We start from the raw sequence: 16,612 nt of genomic DNA on the forward strand, positions 1-16,612 counted from the left end.
TATTCCCCATCGTGCCTACCATGGTAGGAACTTAAATGTTCGCTAAAGTTCATCAAACCCTCTGAATCTCTACAGGAAAAAATACCAAGCGCACCATTTTGGAAGGAAGCAAGTGACCAAACTTGCCTGGGTATAGTCTAGCATAAAAGCACATGCATCTTTTTTTCCTACACGAGATAATTTCTTTAAGCAAAATTGGGCAACATAAACTATTTTAAGTACACTCACAGAATTAGGTTTGTAAAAGAAAGCGGTCACGAATCCTTAATTTATTCTCTTTAGTTTCAAGGTCTGAGGGGCCTGAGAAGTCATTTAGTCCTACCCGAAATTTCACAGACCAGCAAACCAAGTTCCAGAAATGCAAAGTGAGGAACCCTAGAAGATAGGAGGAAGACGCCCTCACTTCCAGCTGAGTGCTGCTCTTTTTCCCTACGTCAGGCACTATTAATCTGTTAATTAAAAAAATAAAATAAAATAAAACGTAGCTGCAGACATCAAAAAAGAAGCATGCAAGGACTGGTATGTCTGTATACCCAGTGACTAGCTCAGGGCACAGCACAGTGCAGATGGTCAGGCTACAAATATTGCTTGAATGAACAAAGGAACACCTGAGGCCTTTGGAACAATAACTAAAATGGGCAGAATATTAAATATTTCAAAGCTCTAGTCAGAACATTAGTCTCCTAGGAGGAGCAGCAGAAGCCTGCAAAAAGAGGCTGGGGAAAGAAAAACCCAAAACAACAGAATGAAGGTTTCAGAAGGAACATAACACACAAACCAAGCCCTATAAAAATAACTACACTGGGGCACCTGGGTGGCTCAGTCGGTTAAGTACCTGACTCTTGGTTTCGGCTCAGGTCATGATCTCAAGGTTTGTGGGTTCGAGCCCCACGTCTTTTAGCGCGGAGCCTGCTTGAGATTCTCTCTCTCCCTCTTTCTCTGCTCCTACGACGACTTGCATGCTCTCTCTCTCAAAATAAATAAATAAATAAATAAATAAATAAATAAATAAATAAATAAACCTAAAAAAAGTAACCACGCTCACTCACATGCAAGATTTTAGCAATACAAAAGCTAATACAAAAGCGAATCAAGTCCTTGAAAAGCTATTTCTCCAAAGACCTGTTAAGTGGCTAACAAGCACATGAAAAGTTGTTTAACACGATTAGTCATTAGGGAAACGCAAATCAAAACCACAGTGAACTGCCACTTCATGGCCACAAGGATGGCAATTTAAACACACACAAACACAAACACACACACATACAGAAAATGACAAATGTTGGTGGGACGTGGGGGAATTGAACCCTCACGTGTTGCTGGCAAGAATATAAAATAGTGTAGATGCCATGGAGAATGATCTGGTGATTCCTTGATAGGTTACACTTAGAATTACTATCTTACTCAGGAATTTCACTCGTAGGTGCAGACCTCCAAAGAGTTAAAACAAGTGTTCAAGCAAAAACTAGTAAACAAATGTTCATAGCAGCACTACTCACAACAGCCGAAAGGTAGAAACAATCCAAATGTCTACAAACTGAAAAATGGGTCAACAAATTGTGGTCTATCCAATGAAATATTATTCAGCCACTTAAAAAACGGATGAAGTATGGGACGCCTAAGTGGCTCAGTCAGTTGAGCGTCCGGCTTCTGCTCTGGTCATGATCTTGTGGTCTGTGGGTTCGAGCCCTGCATCAGGCTCTGTGCTGATGGCTCAGAGCCTGGAGCCTGATTCTGTGTCTCCCTCTCTCTCTGCCCCTCCCCTGCTCACGCTCTGTGTCTTAAATAAATAAATAAATAAATAAATAAATAAATAAATAAATAAATAGGATGAGGTACCAATGCATGCTATCACATGGATGAATCTTGAAAGCATTGCTAAGTAAAAGAAGCCAGCCACAAAAGACCACATACTGTATGATTCCATTTATATGAAATATCCAGAACAGGGAAATCCATAAAGAAAGAAAGCAGATTAGTGGTTGCCAGGGGCTGGAGTAGGGAGGAAATGGGGAGGGACTGCTTAAAGGAATGGGGTTTCCTTTCAGGGTGATGTAAAAGTTCTGGAACTAGATAGTGGTGAAGGCTGCACAACATTGTGAATTTACTTTTTTCTTTTTTCACATATTAAATAAGTGCAGTTTACTGAATGTCAGTTATACTTCAGCAAAGGCATTTAAAAGAAAATAAAAGGGATGGGAAAAGATACACCAAGCCAATATTCACAACAGCAACGAGAAGATCACTTCTGGCTATGTTACATCAGGCAAAATAGATTTTAAGGCAAAATCCTCATTAATAGTAAAGATAACTACGTAATAGTAAAAGTTCAATTCCTATTAGACACTGTATTGTCTACCAATATAAACTTACAAATGCACATTGTTAGATATTAACATATAAAGTAGTAGGCACAAAGCCTCAGAATATTTTCTAGCTTAAAATACAAGGAGAGGGGCGCCTGGGGGGCTCAGTCGGCTAAGCGTCCGACTTCAGCTCAGGTCACGATCTCACAGTTCGTGGGTTCGAGCCCCGCATCGGGCTCTGTGCTGACAGCTCAGAGCCTGGAGCCTGTTTCAGATTCTGTGTCTCCCTCTCTCTCTGACCCTCCCTCGTTCATGCTCTATCTCTCTCTGTCTCAAAAATAAATAAACGTTAAAAAAAATTAAAAAAAAAATACAAGGAGATAGAGGGACGCCTGGGTGGCTCAGTCAGTTAAACGTCCGACTTCGGCTCAGGTCATGATCTTGGGGTTCGTGGGTTCAAGGGTTCCAGCCTCACGTCAGACAGCTGGGGGCTTGGAGCCTGCTTCGGATTCTGTGTCTCCCTCTCTCTGCCCCTCCCCCACTCACACTCTCACTCTCTCAAAAAATAAACATTAAAAAATATACAAGGAGATATTGACAAAGCCCCCATTACAGTGGTATCTTTCGATATAGATCTTCCTCGACTTATGATAGGATTATATCCCAATGAACCCATATTGCGTTGAAAATATTTTAAGCTGAAAATGCATTTAATACATGGAACCTACCAAACATTGCCGAGGCTACCTTAGAAGTACTCAGAACACTCATAGTAGCCTATAGTTGAGCAAAAATCCTCTAACACGAAGCCTACTTGATAATGAAATGCTAAGTATCTCACATAATGTACTGAACACTATGCTCAAAGAACAGAATGGCAGGATAGGGTTGTCGGTGGATGGATGTCTGTCCTCGGCTGCCGGGTGCCTGGGAGCTGGGTCTCACTGCCCAGCATCCGAGGGAGGACTGACCACAGGTCGCTAGCCCGGGACAAGATCCAAATTCCAGATACCAAGTATGGTTTCTACCAAATGTGTACCACTTCTGCACCATCGTCAAGTCTAAAAACCATCAAGTCGGGGACCTCTTGTACCCCTCTCACTTATTGACATGTTAAGTGGACACAAAGTTAGGAATAATTCAATTAATAAGGTTCATTCAGTGGGTATCTGCAGATCTCTACAGAAAACATTTTTTTGATGTTTATTTATTTATTTTTGAGAGAGAGAGAGAGAGAGAGAGAGAGAGAGGGAGGCAGAGAGAGACGGAGACAATCCCAAGCGGGCTCTGCACTGTCAGCACAGAGCCTGACACGAGGCTCAAACTCCTGAACCGTGAGATCATGACCTGAGCCAAAATCAAAAGTCTGAGGCTTAATCGACTGAGCCACCCACATGCCACTCTACAGAAAACAAATTAAAGAAAACACATTCTTCTCAAACACATCGAATGTGCGTGTACTCGATGCCACCGATTTGTACACTTTAAAATGATAAACTTGATAATATATATGTATTTAGTACAACTTAGGAAATAAAGAGATTCAAGTCTTCACACTGCTAGGATCTTTGGAAATATCCAGTCTGAAGATCTGCATTCATAAAGTGCTATCACCGCTCTCTCCAACAAGGGGGAATGTTCTGCCCTACACATTCCTTTACCACGAATCCTGACCGCATGGATTATAAATCCAGCACCTACTTTCTTAAAATAGGTTTCAATATTAATGCTGCGTGTCTAGAAGGGGGACAAGGGCGTTACTGAGAGGCGCAGCCTCACTGCGGCTCTCCACAGAGGCTACTTACTACTAGTGAGTCTACTCTAGTGATCCTGTTGTGCCAGTGTGGACAGAGGCTTTTCTGCAATGGCCAGCAGATGCACTCAACGACTCAAGGCGGGGCATGCTGCGGTGTCTCACGGGCAGAGAGGCAGGGCCCGTCCGCAGAGCACGCAGGCAGCTAGGAAGCCACCAGCACCACGACCAGAAAGGGCAATGGAAACTGAAATGCAATGCTGCCCTTCGGCGAAGCAAAGAGCTCAAGTTCTGGGATGCTCCTAGGATTCCCTGACACCTACCCCTGCATGGCCTCCATGCCCCTGGCGACTGTCCCGCAACTGTGAGATAAGGTGTACCTGAACTTCTGTTCCAGAGGCTCCCCTGTTCTTAGCTCTGCTCCACCCAAGACTTTCGCCTCTCTCCCTTCAGGCTTCAAGGCTCCACTCTACCCCATGGGGTTAGTTATTTGAGATGATCGTTAGAATCAACACAGGGTGCCAACTACAGGCTCCTTAGGTGTCTGAGAACTTTGGAACCAGGGCCAGGTGTATCTTCAGCTCCTGATGAAGGCTTACTTGATCTGATTTTAATCAGTCTGGGCCATATGGCTGTTATCTAGATATGTCTGTGTGCCCAAGAATGAATTCAGAACTGAGCCTGGTGTACGTGGTCAGTCTCTAAATATCACTGAATGAATTAATGAACACTCAGCCCCTGCACCAAAGTAGGCAAAGGGGGACTGTCATAGAGTCTGACACACTCCAATCTTCTTAAAAGCATCTCTCGTCTTTCCAGCCTTCTCTAAATTATTACTAGCCAATATTACTCTAATTTTGCCTTCCCGATTTTTAGTAATGGAGAAAACGTGTTGCTTTTAGATTATTAGTGTCCAAAATTTTCAAAGAAAAGCTCATTTGAAACGCCATTACCAAGGAACCTATCCAGTCACTTAAAAGTGGCTCTTATTGGACTGGGCAAGAAAATACACAAGATTCCATACATACGCTGTCAAGTCTGGCAAGAAAGATTTGAGACAACTTCCGTCCTTCCCACCCAATCCCAAGTAAATAGGGCATTTGTTTGTATTTCCACATTGGCCTCATGAACGAAAATACCTCCTCCACCTAGAAAAACAATCTGTAACATTCAGACATGGAATTTTGAGGGCTAACTTTTTAGTGCATGCTAGAACCCTAAGTATGCAGTGCTTTAGAAAAATAAAGTAGAAAAGTATCTTTAATAAACGTCTCTTCCGTGAGCATCTTTCTCAAGTTTACACTTACACCTGGCTTGGTGTTTCTGTATTTTTCAGAAATACAGATTAAAAGAAAAAATGTTCTCCATTAAAATTAGAGCCAGAAGGAACTTTCTTCCTACAGTCTTCCTGCAACAGACCTGAACGTTTGTTTTATTCTGCTGGGGGCTGGGGAGGGAGACACAAAAAATGACTTTCCTTTAAAGTTTTCTGCTGTGTACCAACTATCCTGCCTGGCAAAGAGTTAAAGAGTTTTCTGAGGTTAGTTCCTGCGGTTAAAAAAAAAAAAAAAAAGTTAGATGCTTAAATTTAGACTCCGTAAAACAATACTGGGAAACTTAAAAAGCCTTGGAGAAATACTGGACTTTACTGTATTGCCTTTTGTTAAATTGCATCATTTCGGCCACATTTTCTTCTCCTGTTTTAATCCCTTCCGGCCCCGATTCACTGCAGATCCTACGCATTCCCACTTGATTCGGTTACCTGCTGGTGATCCGGGCCTGGGGGGCGGAGGTGGGGGTGGGGACAAAAATCTACTGGTCACTCTCGTGCAGGACCCAAGCTTAACAGGTGGCTTTGGCTACCTCCTGTCAATATTAGCCTCCCACCCTCCTCTCCGCAGCGGTAAGGAGCAGAGCTCCCGGGAGTTCGAGGACCGCGGCGGCAAGGCAGGCGACGAGTCCTGGAACGACTCCGGGGAAGGGCCGTGGGGACAGGGGAAGGATATTAGGGACAACTCGTAACCGCTCTGCGCCCAAAGCTAAACACGTGCCTCGGACTACCTTGCGCCCCCCAAACAGGACATCCTCGGAGCCGAAAACAGCCGCGTTCTCCCCACCTCCCCAACTTAGGGCGCAACCGAATCCCTGAAATCCCAAAGGGAGGCACTGGGTTTCCCGTAGGTGAGGCCACCGGGTCGACTACGGTCCCTCGGATTGCGCGTCTTTCCTAACTTCCAGGAGGTTGGGCAAGCGAGGTGGAGGGGAGCAGCGCGCAAGAAGAGATCCACGCAACCAGGTCACCGGCGGGGCAGCGTGGGAAGTACAGAGAACCGGGCCACAAGAAAAATGGGTCACCCTCGTCTATCTGAAACCCACCCGAGCCCAAGCCTCCCTCTACAGACTCCAAACGGCGCCCCGCTCACCGACGTGCCAGGCGAGGTCACCGGCTGCCAGGGCACCCTCCCGCCTCTCGGACCCAGTAGGGGATCGCACGGTCCGAACTCACCTGGAAGGAGCCTCCGCCCCGGGGACCGCAGGTGCCCACCCGGACCGCGACCCGGAGCCCTCGCGCCGCCCGCTCCCGGGTCAGCCCGCGCGCGCGCCTCGCCGACAGTCCCAGGCCGCCCGGCCGCGCGCTCCCGCCGCCGCCCGGCGCTCGCACCTCTGCCGCGCGCTCCCCACCGCACGCTCACAGGCCGGCCGCGCTCTCGCCGTCCCGCGCTTCCACCCGCGCCGCGCCCTCGCACCCCCGCCCCTCGCTCCCTCCTCCCCCACACGCCGCGCGCTCGCCCCTGCGCGCTGCACCGCCCCGCCGCGCGCTCCCCGCCGGGGCTCAGCCCCCCAAAACACTCAGCGCGCGCCCGGGGCATTTAAAGGGACAGGCCCCCGCGCCGGAGTTACCCCGCGGCCGCCTCTCGAAGGGGTCCTCGGTCGCCGCGCGAGGTCTGAATTTGGGGACCCTCCCCTCCCCCGGCGCCACCTTCGAGTTACACCCGCCGAGAAGAGCAATAGGGTCTGCGTCTGGAGCTCCGACAGGGTCGTCGTCAGCTTTGAGAGGGCGTGTTACTCGATAGGAACTCCCAAGTACGGACTATTTATTACCCTCGGAGGAGCCATGTAACGCACAAGTTATTTCAGGCAATCCTTAGTACGAGCCCCTGATTTCTGTGCCCCTTTTTGCACCGAGGGAAAACTGAGGTCCAGAGAGGCGAAGAAACTCCTCCCGCGGCTCCTGACCCCATTGCTCGGTGCTATTTTCTTCTCGGTGGCTGTGGAAATAACGACTGAGGTTAATAGCCGGTGGTGGAAGGCTTTCATTAAGTTGTTGAGAGCTAATGTGACCAGTGTTTCCACGGGGCGGCACAGCTCTCGAGGGAGGGAGAAAGCAAGAATTACGGGGCTTTATTAATTGTAGGGTTGGTTGTGCACCCAGCCGGCAGGCATTCTGAAACCCGTGTTCCGAAATGCTGTGTGTGTGTGTGTGTGTGTGTGTGTGTGTGTGCGCGCGCGCATCCCCATTTTACAGAAAACGGGGGAAGGAAGTGGCCGCACGGAATGACTGAGTCACGGCGGCGCTCAGGGCCGAGCCCCAATACCTTCGTCCTTAGCTCATTTCTTTGCCCTCCCCAGGAAGACGGACCTGATTAAAGGAGAGACACCTTTTTCACTAATAACACATTGGCCTCAACTAACTCCCTGCATCTTTAATTAATGTTTACAAAGCACTTTAATCTACCCAACATGCTGGTTAATTAGGCAAGTATTATTATCCGCCCCTTTCTGAACCCAATCCAGGAGGGAATCAATACTGCCGGTCCTTAATCCTTGATGAATAATGGGTCTAAGCTTTCTGCTGTTTATTTATTTATTTTTGAACATATTGTGTTAAATACTAATTCATTTAGCATGAATTGGCTTAGTAAAAATTAAATATTAAACACCCGCCAGTGAGAGGTAATATAGGTAACCCTTGTCTTTAAGGATTTCAGATAAAGAAAAAAGTCATTTTGTCAAGTGCTTCCTAGAATTCTTTTTTTAAACATTTTTTTAACGTTTATTTATTTTTGAGAGAGAGAGAGAGAGGCAGCACAAGCGGGGGAGGGGGGTGCAGAGAGAGAGGGAGACACAGAATCTGAAGTAGGATCCAGGCTCTGAGCTGTCAGCACAGAGCCCGACGACGTGGGGCTTGAACCCACAAACCGCGAGATCATGACCTGAGCCAAAGTCAGAAGCTAACTTACTGAGCCACCCAGGTGCCCCTTTTTTTCTTTTTATTATTGTGCTTTTTGCTTGGTTAAGTTTTCATGATATGTAAACTTATGTTTGGCTTACTTTTTTAAAGTTTACTTAAAATCTCCGATTTACACATTATCTTTTGTGTAGAAATTAAATTTTACTCTGTCTTTTCTTACAGATGAAGAAGAGATAAAAAGGAAGAAGCTGAAGGATGATGGGAGTAGGAAGGAAGAGAAGAAAAGAAGAAGGCAAAAACCAACCAACCGAACACCACTATCACCACCAAAAAAAAGAGGTGGGAAATGAACAGGGATGAAAGTTTCAAGCAGGTGGCTTTGGGGCCATGAGCCCAACCCCTGGCCAGCACACACCCCAGAGCTTTGCGGGAATTACAAACAGGTGGACCTTCCTCGAGTTGGTGCAGACCTACCCAGGGCTGCCACGTGACTACCTGAGCACAGACCGGCTTCCAGTCCCCGGTGCACCCTTGTCTAGGCACCTCTGTGCCCACGGAATGACACAAACGGACTAAACAACACAATGAGAGGTAAGAAGACAAGAAATAGCTTAGAGGGGTAATTTAAAAAGAGTTATTCATGAAAGTACTTAGATGACGTCAAGGGAGAAAAAAGGAACAAAGAAACATCTGGTAAGTCTTTGTATCTCCTATTGTTATTACTTTAAAAGCCATGGAATTTATAAAAATTTACTTTATGTTCACTGGAGTTTTATATGTCTTCTGAGGCTGCTCTTTGTTAAGAGAATCCTGGCAATCCATGACCCCCAAACATTAGACAAATATTATTATGAACTTTGTGTCATGAAAATTTTTGAAGTAAACTAGAAAAATTAAGCTGAACATACATTTTTGTTTTATAAAAATAATTACTGTGTAGCGTCCACTTGAGAAACTGCAATATCCGCGATGGCCACTAGAGGGGGCACACACGAAAGAAGAATGGGTAGTAATTTTCATGTTTTCTTTACTAAAAGAATATAGCATTTTAGAGCTGAAAGAGGAGATCCAGAAGAAATGATTTTACTTTATGCCTCTGCCACTCGGATGTGCAATTTTGAGCTGCTTTTCCTATTTGAGACTCAGCTCCTCATCTGTACAACGAGGCTACTAACACCTACCCTGGGGAAGGTGAAAATAAAATTATTATTAAATTTTTAAAAAATGTTTATTTTTGAGACAGAGTGTGAGCAATGGAGGTGCAGAGAGAGAGAGAGAGAGAGAGAGAGAGAGAGAGAGACACAGAATCTGAAGCAGGCTCCAGGCTCTGAGCCGTGAGCACAGAGCCCAATTCAGGGTTCGAACTCACAAACTGTGAGATCATGATCTGAGCTCAAGTGGGGCGTTCAACCAATTTAGCCACCTAGGCACCCTGAAAACAAAATTATTTTAACATTGACCTGAATAAACAGCAGATGAGAAGAGTTAAGAAATGGAGAAAAATATGATAAATTGCACCGTTTTTAATTGAAACATAGTTCAGGACTATAATAATTAAAAGTGTCAATAGAACAGTAACAGATGTTGAGTGATACAAATAATAGAATAGAATCAATAATCCAGAAAAGGATAGTGTTGGTATAGTGTTGACTGTGAGATGTGATGACAGAGTCATCTAAAATAAATTTAAAAAGGACAGATTCTCAATAAACAGGCTTTAGAAAACTAGTAATTTGAAAAAATACTCACTGTAAGCCTTACCTTTCATTATGTGCTAAAACAAATTTCAGCTACATTAAAGAATTTTAAAACTAGGAGGAAATTTAGTCAGATATTTGTGTGATCTCAAGATGAGGGAAGAAAAGAAATGGAAAAATCGTAGATGAAATGGCCATTAGACTAGATTACATAAAAAATTTTTAATCCTGGGGCGCCTGGGTGGCGCAGTCGGTTAAGCGTCGACTTCAGCCAGGTCACGATCTCGCGGTCTGTGAGTTCAAGCCCCGCGTCGGGCTCTGGGCTGATGGCTCAGAGCCTGGAGCCTGTTTCCGATTCTGTGTCTCCCTCTCTCTCTGCCCCTCCCCCGTTCATGCTCTGTCTCTCTCTGTCTCAAAAATAAATAAACGTTGAAAAAAAAAAATTAAAAAAAAATTTTTTTTAATCCTGACAACTAAAAATATTGTGAACAAAATTTGGAAAGAAAAAAACTCTATAGAACTATGCATAACAAATCTGACAGTTAATATCATCCTCAATACAAGAATACCCATAAATTGACAAGAAAACTTAAAAAACTCAATGGGGAAATTACCACAAAAATAGTAATTGATTAGCTTCCTCTCTCTGTGTGTATTATATTTTAAAGTGTTTGGACTAGCTAGTAATTGAAAAAGTAAAAATTTTAAATTGTATATAGTATCCCTATTAGAAGATAGTTTCTTAAGTTTTAATATTCAATAATGACAGGGGTGCAGTGAAATGGGAAATTTTATATACTATTAGTGGAAGCATAAATTAATATAACTTTACTGGAAAGCAATTTTATAAAATATTTCCCAGCTTTAAAAATGTTTATGCACTTTGATCATATGTTTCCGTATCTGTATGGAATTCTATAGAAGTAGTCAGAAACGATCACAAAGATGTGTGCCTAAGGATATATACTGCTGTCTCCTTTTTATAACGTCACAAAATTGGAAACAACCAAATATCCAAAATTGGAGAGAAATAAAATATTAATAGCTTTTTAAATTGAGGACTTTTTCTGGGGTGCTGCAGTGGCTCAGCTGGTTAAGCATCTGACGTTGGCTCAGGTCACGATCTCATGGTTTGTGAGTTTGAGCCCCGCATTAGGCTCTGCGCTGACAGCTCGGAGCCTGGAGCCTGCTTTGCATTCTGTGACTCCCTCTCTCTCTACCCCTCCCTCACTCATGCTCTGTCTCTCTCTCCTTCAAAAATAAAATAAACATTAAAAAAATTAAAAATAAAATAAAAATGAGGAATTTTTCGTGGCTACAAGAAAATATCTAAATATTGTTAAGGGGGGAAAGAACATTACAAAATTATATGTAAATTATTATTTCATGGAAATACATTTCCACATACTTGGAAAATGCACGTATGTATGGAAAATTAGAAGGAAATCTGTCGAAATGATGGCAGTTACTGTTTCTGGCTCTGATTACATGATTCTTATTTATGGTTCTGTTTATGTTCCAAATTTTCTGCTATGACTCTATATTACTTTTATAAATCAACAAAAACTAATAAATATTATATTTCTGTATGAGACAGTAAATGCCAACGTGTATAGCATTGAGCCTGGCTTATATCAAACATTCAATATATACTTGATGGACAATGAGAGAAAGAGAAGAATGCTGTTATGCTGCCAGGAGGTTTCTTAGTGAAGTTTCTTGATTTGAAAGAAGAAATAATTGGGGTGCCTGGCTCAGTCATTAGGCATCTGACTTCGGCTCAGGTCATGATCTCATGGTTCGTGAGTTGGAGCCTCACGTCGGGCTCTGTGCTGACAGCTCAGAGCCTGGAGCCTGCTTCGGATCCTGTGTCTCCCTTTCTCTCTGCCTCTCCCCTGCTCGTTCTCTGTCTCTCTCAAAAATAAATAAACGTTAAAAACATTTTTTTTAAATAAAGAAAGAAGAAATCATTTAAAAAGTTAAAAAGGAAATATTTAATCTACTTCTACAGATGAAGAATTTATGACCTGGAGGTTTTTTGGTGGCACATTTAGAGGAAAACTAGAAAAGATGATGGTGGAATGGTTCCATACTTCCTGAAAGCAAGTGGATGAGGTCTGTATTCCCGGGCAGTATTTTGAAGGAGAAACATGTAGAAGAAACAAATATGGAAGAAAACAGTAAACAAGTTATTCTTTAAAAAGAAAAATTTAATGTTTATTTTTGAGAGAGAGAGAGACAGAACACAAGCATGGGAGAGGCCGAGAGAGAGGGAGACACAGAATCTGAAGCAGGTTCCAGAATCTGAAGCTGTGCTGACAGCTCAGAGCCTGACACGGGGCTCGAACCCACAAACCGTGAGATCATGTCCTGAGTTGAAGTCGGATGCTTAACCGACTGAGCCACTCACACACCCCTAAACAAGTTATTCTTGAAACTTAATGGTAAGCATTCAGAAAGAGAAGCAAGACCCCAAAAGATCCCTGGGGAACAGGAAGTGCTGGTCAGACAGGCTTAGGACCTGCCAGTGAATGAGGTCCATACAGGGAGAGAGGAGGTATGGTGCCCATTCATCCTTCACCCAAATATTCTTTGTGGTCCCAGGTGGCAGGCACTATTATGGGCAAGGTCCAGGAGGTACAATGGTGGACAGTATGCACAAACCCCCTGCCTACATGGACTTTATGGTCCAGGAGGGCTTGGGGGACACAGACAAGACTCAGGTGATAAAATGGTTAATCACCAACAGTCTGTTAACCCACAGATAGAATGTAAGTGATTCTGTAAATAAAAGCAATAGTGAGATGAACTACATCTCTCCCCAGAGATAAGCCTAAGGCATAATTCGTAGTTAAAATTTGACCAAGTTCAACTTGTTTTGCTTCATGCTGATCTCTGGCTAGTTTTCAGTTTACAGATGGAGTATGCGAGGCCGACAGGGTTTGGAAATGACTTGTGTCTGAGGAGACTGGGTATGGGGCAGCTGCTGAGGGAAGGACTTTTATTTATTTATTTTTCAAATATATATATATATATATATATATATATAACTTTATTTATTTTGAGAGAGAGAGCACAAGCAGGGGAGGGGCAGAGGGAAGGAGAGACAGAACCCCAAGCAGGCTCTGTGCCATCAGCACAGAGCCCAATGTGGGGCTTGAACTCACAAACTGTGAGATCATGAGCTCTGAGCCAAGATCAAGAGTTAAAAGCTCAACTGACTGAGCCACCCAGGTTCCCCCCCCCCCCCCCCCCGCCACCTCAGCGAAGGAAAGGAGAGTCTTAGGAAGTTTCCTGTGCAAGGTGTCTGTTAACCCTCACCACCTTCCCAGCAAACCTTCACTACCTCCTCCATTCCTCCTGAGTGTTTTTGGTGTCAGGAGATTTGAATACGGGCCAACACCAGCCTCAGGTGAGTGTCGGGTAAGAGCAGGACTCAGTGAGACTCAGTCCTGTTTGTGTCACAGAGCGGGTACCACATTTGGAAGGAGAGAGAGTACAGTAGGTGGAGTACTGTATGTGTGTCGTTTGTTGCCTTTCTGCAAAGTTGAACTTCTGTAAACCCATTTCAGTTGAAGTATTTCATTACATCAACAGCTAAGTTTGGAGGTGGACATTTTTCTATACAATTCTGTTGTGAACCAGTAGAACTTCCTGTTTGATCTGACCCTGAACTTGAGGATGTTACTTTCCTGAATTGTGAGTGAGCTCTTTCCTAGTGTTGCAGTCAGAGTCAGGATAAAGGAATCACCCAACCTGATAGGTGGCCACTTGTGGGGCAGCAAAGTCCCAGTCTGGCTTCCAGCTTTACAGATGCAGCGGCTTGATTCCCATCAGGGCCACCTGGGTGTTACCAGGCTCTCAGGCACTGAGTGTCAATTGTATTTCCAAGTTTCAATATTGGTGGAAGGAAGGATAGGGGAAACCTTACTGGCAATCCTTGGATAAACTTAAAAATTATTTTATTTTATTTTATTTTATTTTGTTTTGTTTTATTTCATTTCATTTCATTTTATATATTTTTAGAGAGAGAGAGTGAGTGCAAGGGGGGTAAGGGGTGAGGGGGAGAGAGAAAGAGAGAGAGAGAGAGAGAGAGAGAGAGAGAGAGAGAGAGAGAGAGAGAGGGAGAGAGAGAATCCCAAAAATCCCAGCGTGGAGTCTGGTGCAGGATTCGATCCCACAACCCTGGGATCATGACCTGAGCCAAAATCAAGAGTTGGACGGTTAACTGACTGAGCCACCCAGGTGCCCAAGCTTGAAATATTTTATTTCAATTTCTAGATTGTTAAATAGGATAAAGATTACAACAGGAAAAGAAAAGGGAAATCAGACCACACGCTACCATTCACTGTGAATAATAAAATGTTGTGGGATGTGTTTCCTGTTGTCCTAAAATTAAAACTAAGGACTAACAGTACTTACCACCTCTTACATTCCAAATTCAAGACGTCACCAGGAATTAACCAGGGACTATTTCCTCAGGATTTATTGACAGTCAACAAATGTGAACTGGCCCTGCCACCAACAGGCCCCTCCCCCATTTCCTAACTAAGAAGAGGCTTGAGGGTCCTAAGCTTTGTGGAAATGCAGTTAGTATTCATGTTGGGAGGCTGTTCTCTCCCCCTGCTGGGGAGGAGGGATATACGGCTTTTGTATCCACCCAGGGTAACCTCCCTTCCAATTATCTCCGAGATTAGGGACTTTATGTGTGCAGAATCCCTTTTGCCACATAATGTGACGTAATCACAGAGGTGACACCCCGTTGTGTTCTCAGATTCCACTGATACTCAAGGGGAGAGTATTATACAAGGATGTGACACCAGGGAGCTGGAGTCTTAGGGGGCGTCCTAGAATTCTGCCTTAGAAGGGGTTCCTCTCATCCCACGGCCAAGCATGGGCCTGAGACAAATCGCTCAGAAAGACTGGAGTTCAGCAAGACGGGGAGCACATTACCCCACGTTACCCTCAGGCCACCAGGAACTGAGTGGGGTAAAGTCATACCAAGCATTTGAGGAGCATGGCACAGAATGTCTTTCCTGCTGAGGTTTGAACACGGATTTGGAAGACTGGTGCCTGCTCCCAGGCTGGAAATTTCATGGGAGTGTAAGGAAGGGGACCTTTTAGTTTCCGGGGCTCTACCTGAAGGAACACAAATTATCTGAGAGGCAGACCCAATAAGCTGCTTTCCAGGGGGCCAATAAACCAGGCAAATGAGATTGAGGTGGGAGGTTTTAAGTTTTTAAGAAACAAAAAAAATTTTTATTGTTGTGAAATATACATGATATAAAATTTATCATTTTAATAATGTTAAATGTATAACTTAGGGGCATTGTTACGTTCACAACAACCATCACCACTTATCTATCTCCAGGACTTTTTCATCTTCCCAAGCCAAAACTTTATCTCCATGAAACACTAACTCCCTATTCTGCCTTCCTCCAGCCTCTGACAACCACTGTTCTTTCTGTCTATGAATTTGCCTACTTCATGTATATGGAGTCATACGCTGTCTGTCTTTCTCATCTGGCTTCTTTCACTTAGCATAATGTTTTCAAGTTCATTCACGTTATAACATATATATTAGAATTTCCTTCTTTCTTAAGGCTGAATAATATTTCACTGAATGGATATACCACATTTTGTTTACTCTTTCATCTGTCAACAGACACTTGGCTTGCTGCTACCTTTTGGCTATTGGGAACAAGGCTGTAGTGAACATGGGTGCACAAGTATCTATTCAAGTGTCTGCTTTCGGTGGTTTTGTGTATTCACCCAGAAGTGGAATTGCTGAATCATACTGTGATTCCGTGCTTGAATTTTTGAGGAACCGCCATACTGCTTTCCACAACAGTTGCATCATTGTACATTCCCACCAGCAGTGCATGTAGGAGAGTTCCAATATTTCCTATCTGTTGTTGCTGTTAGTTTTAATAATTAGAACTGAACCTGAAAAACAAACATAGACTGGTTTAATAACCAAAACTGTTAGAGAAGTTATTAAATCTGGCCAATCTGATCCCTGATGTACTGCTAGTCTGTGGGAAATGGCAATTTCACGGAGAACAGCTGGGGGCAGATACTGGCAGCAATAAAACTGATTCATGCTTATGCCCCAACAAGTTGAGACTCTTGAATAAGCTAGTTACAGGAACAAATAAATAGGTAAAAGAGAATTTTTCCCCCTTGGCTTTTTCTTAAAATGCTTGCTAACTTTGCTAATGATTCACATAAGAATATAGCAGGCTGAACATATGTATTGCCTTCATCACTTCACCTCCCATTCATTTCTTTTTTTCTTTAATGTTTATTTATTTTTGAGAGAGAGAGAGAGCAGGGAAGGGGCAAGAGAGGGGGGACAGAGCATCCCTAGCAGGCTCCACGCTGACAGCAGAGAGCTCGATGTGGGGCTTGAACTCACAAACCATGAGATTGTGACCTGAGCCAAAGTTGGATGTTTAACTGACCGAACCACCCAGGCGCCCTCCCCCCCCATTTATTTCTTAAACCCTTATCATCTGGGTTCTAGTCTCACAACTGTTCTGAAGCTGTGTTCTCTTAGGTCCCAACCTGATTTTCAGTCTCTGACAGCTGGGATCATCCATTAAATCTAAGTATTTTTCCCCAAGTTGAATCTTTCAAGCAGAGCAAAGATGCTCTTTGCTCC

General features: G+C 43.9%; 1 protein-coding gene and 1 long non-coding RNA gene across 9 annotated transcripts in view; one reads left to right on the top strand and one right to left on the bottom strand.

Annotated features, from left to right (window-relative positions):
- The window catches only part of PROSER2 (proline and serine rich 2), a 47,197-nt gene extending 40,134 nt beyond the window's left edge, over positions 1-7,063 (bottom strand). The window contains exon 1 of one of the 4 annotated variants that reach the window (XM_086714958.1): positions 7,040-7,063. The gene's annotated coding sequence lies outside the window, so the exon portion shown is untranslated. The other 3 variants (XM_086714955.1, XM_086714956.1, XM_086714954.1) reach the window with 3 other exon arrangements.
- The window catches only part of LOC147579518 (uncharacterized), a 40,184-nt gene continuing 30,494 nt past the window's right edge, over positions 6,923-16,612 (top strand). Inside the window, exons 1-3 of one of the 5 annotated variants that reach the window (XR_015254034.1) lie at positions 6,923-7,143; positions 8,474-8,590; positions 8,695-8,842. This is a non-coding gene — a long non-coding RNA (uncharacterized LOC147579518). Of the gene's footprint in view, positions 7,144-8,201; positions 8,313-8,473; positions 8,591-8,694; positions 8,945-16,612 lie in introns of those variants that run through there. The other 4 variants (XR_015254033.1, XR_015254035.1, XR_015254031.1 and 1 more) reach the window with 4 other exon arrangements.

The sequence above is a fragment of the Puma concolor genome, chromosome B4 (genome assembly GCF_028749965.1).
Source record: "Puma concolor isolate L17-30 chromosome B4, mPumCon1.1.hap2, whole genome shotgun sequence".
NCBI classification, from domain to species: Eukaryota; Metazoa; Chordata; class Mammalia; order Carnivora; family Felidae; genus Puma; species Puma concolor.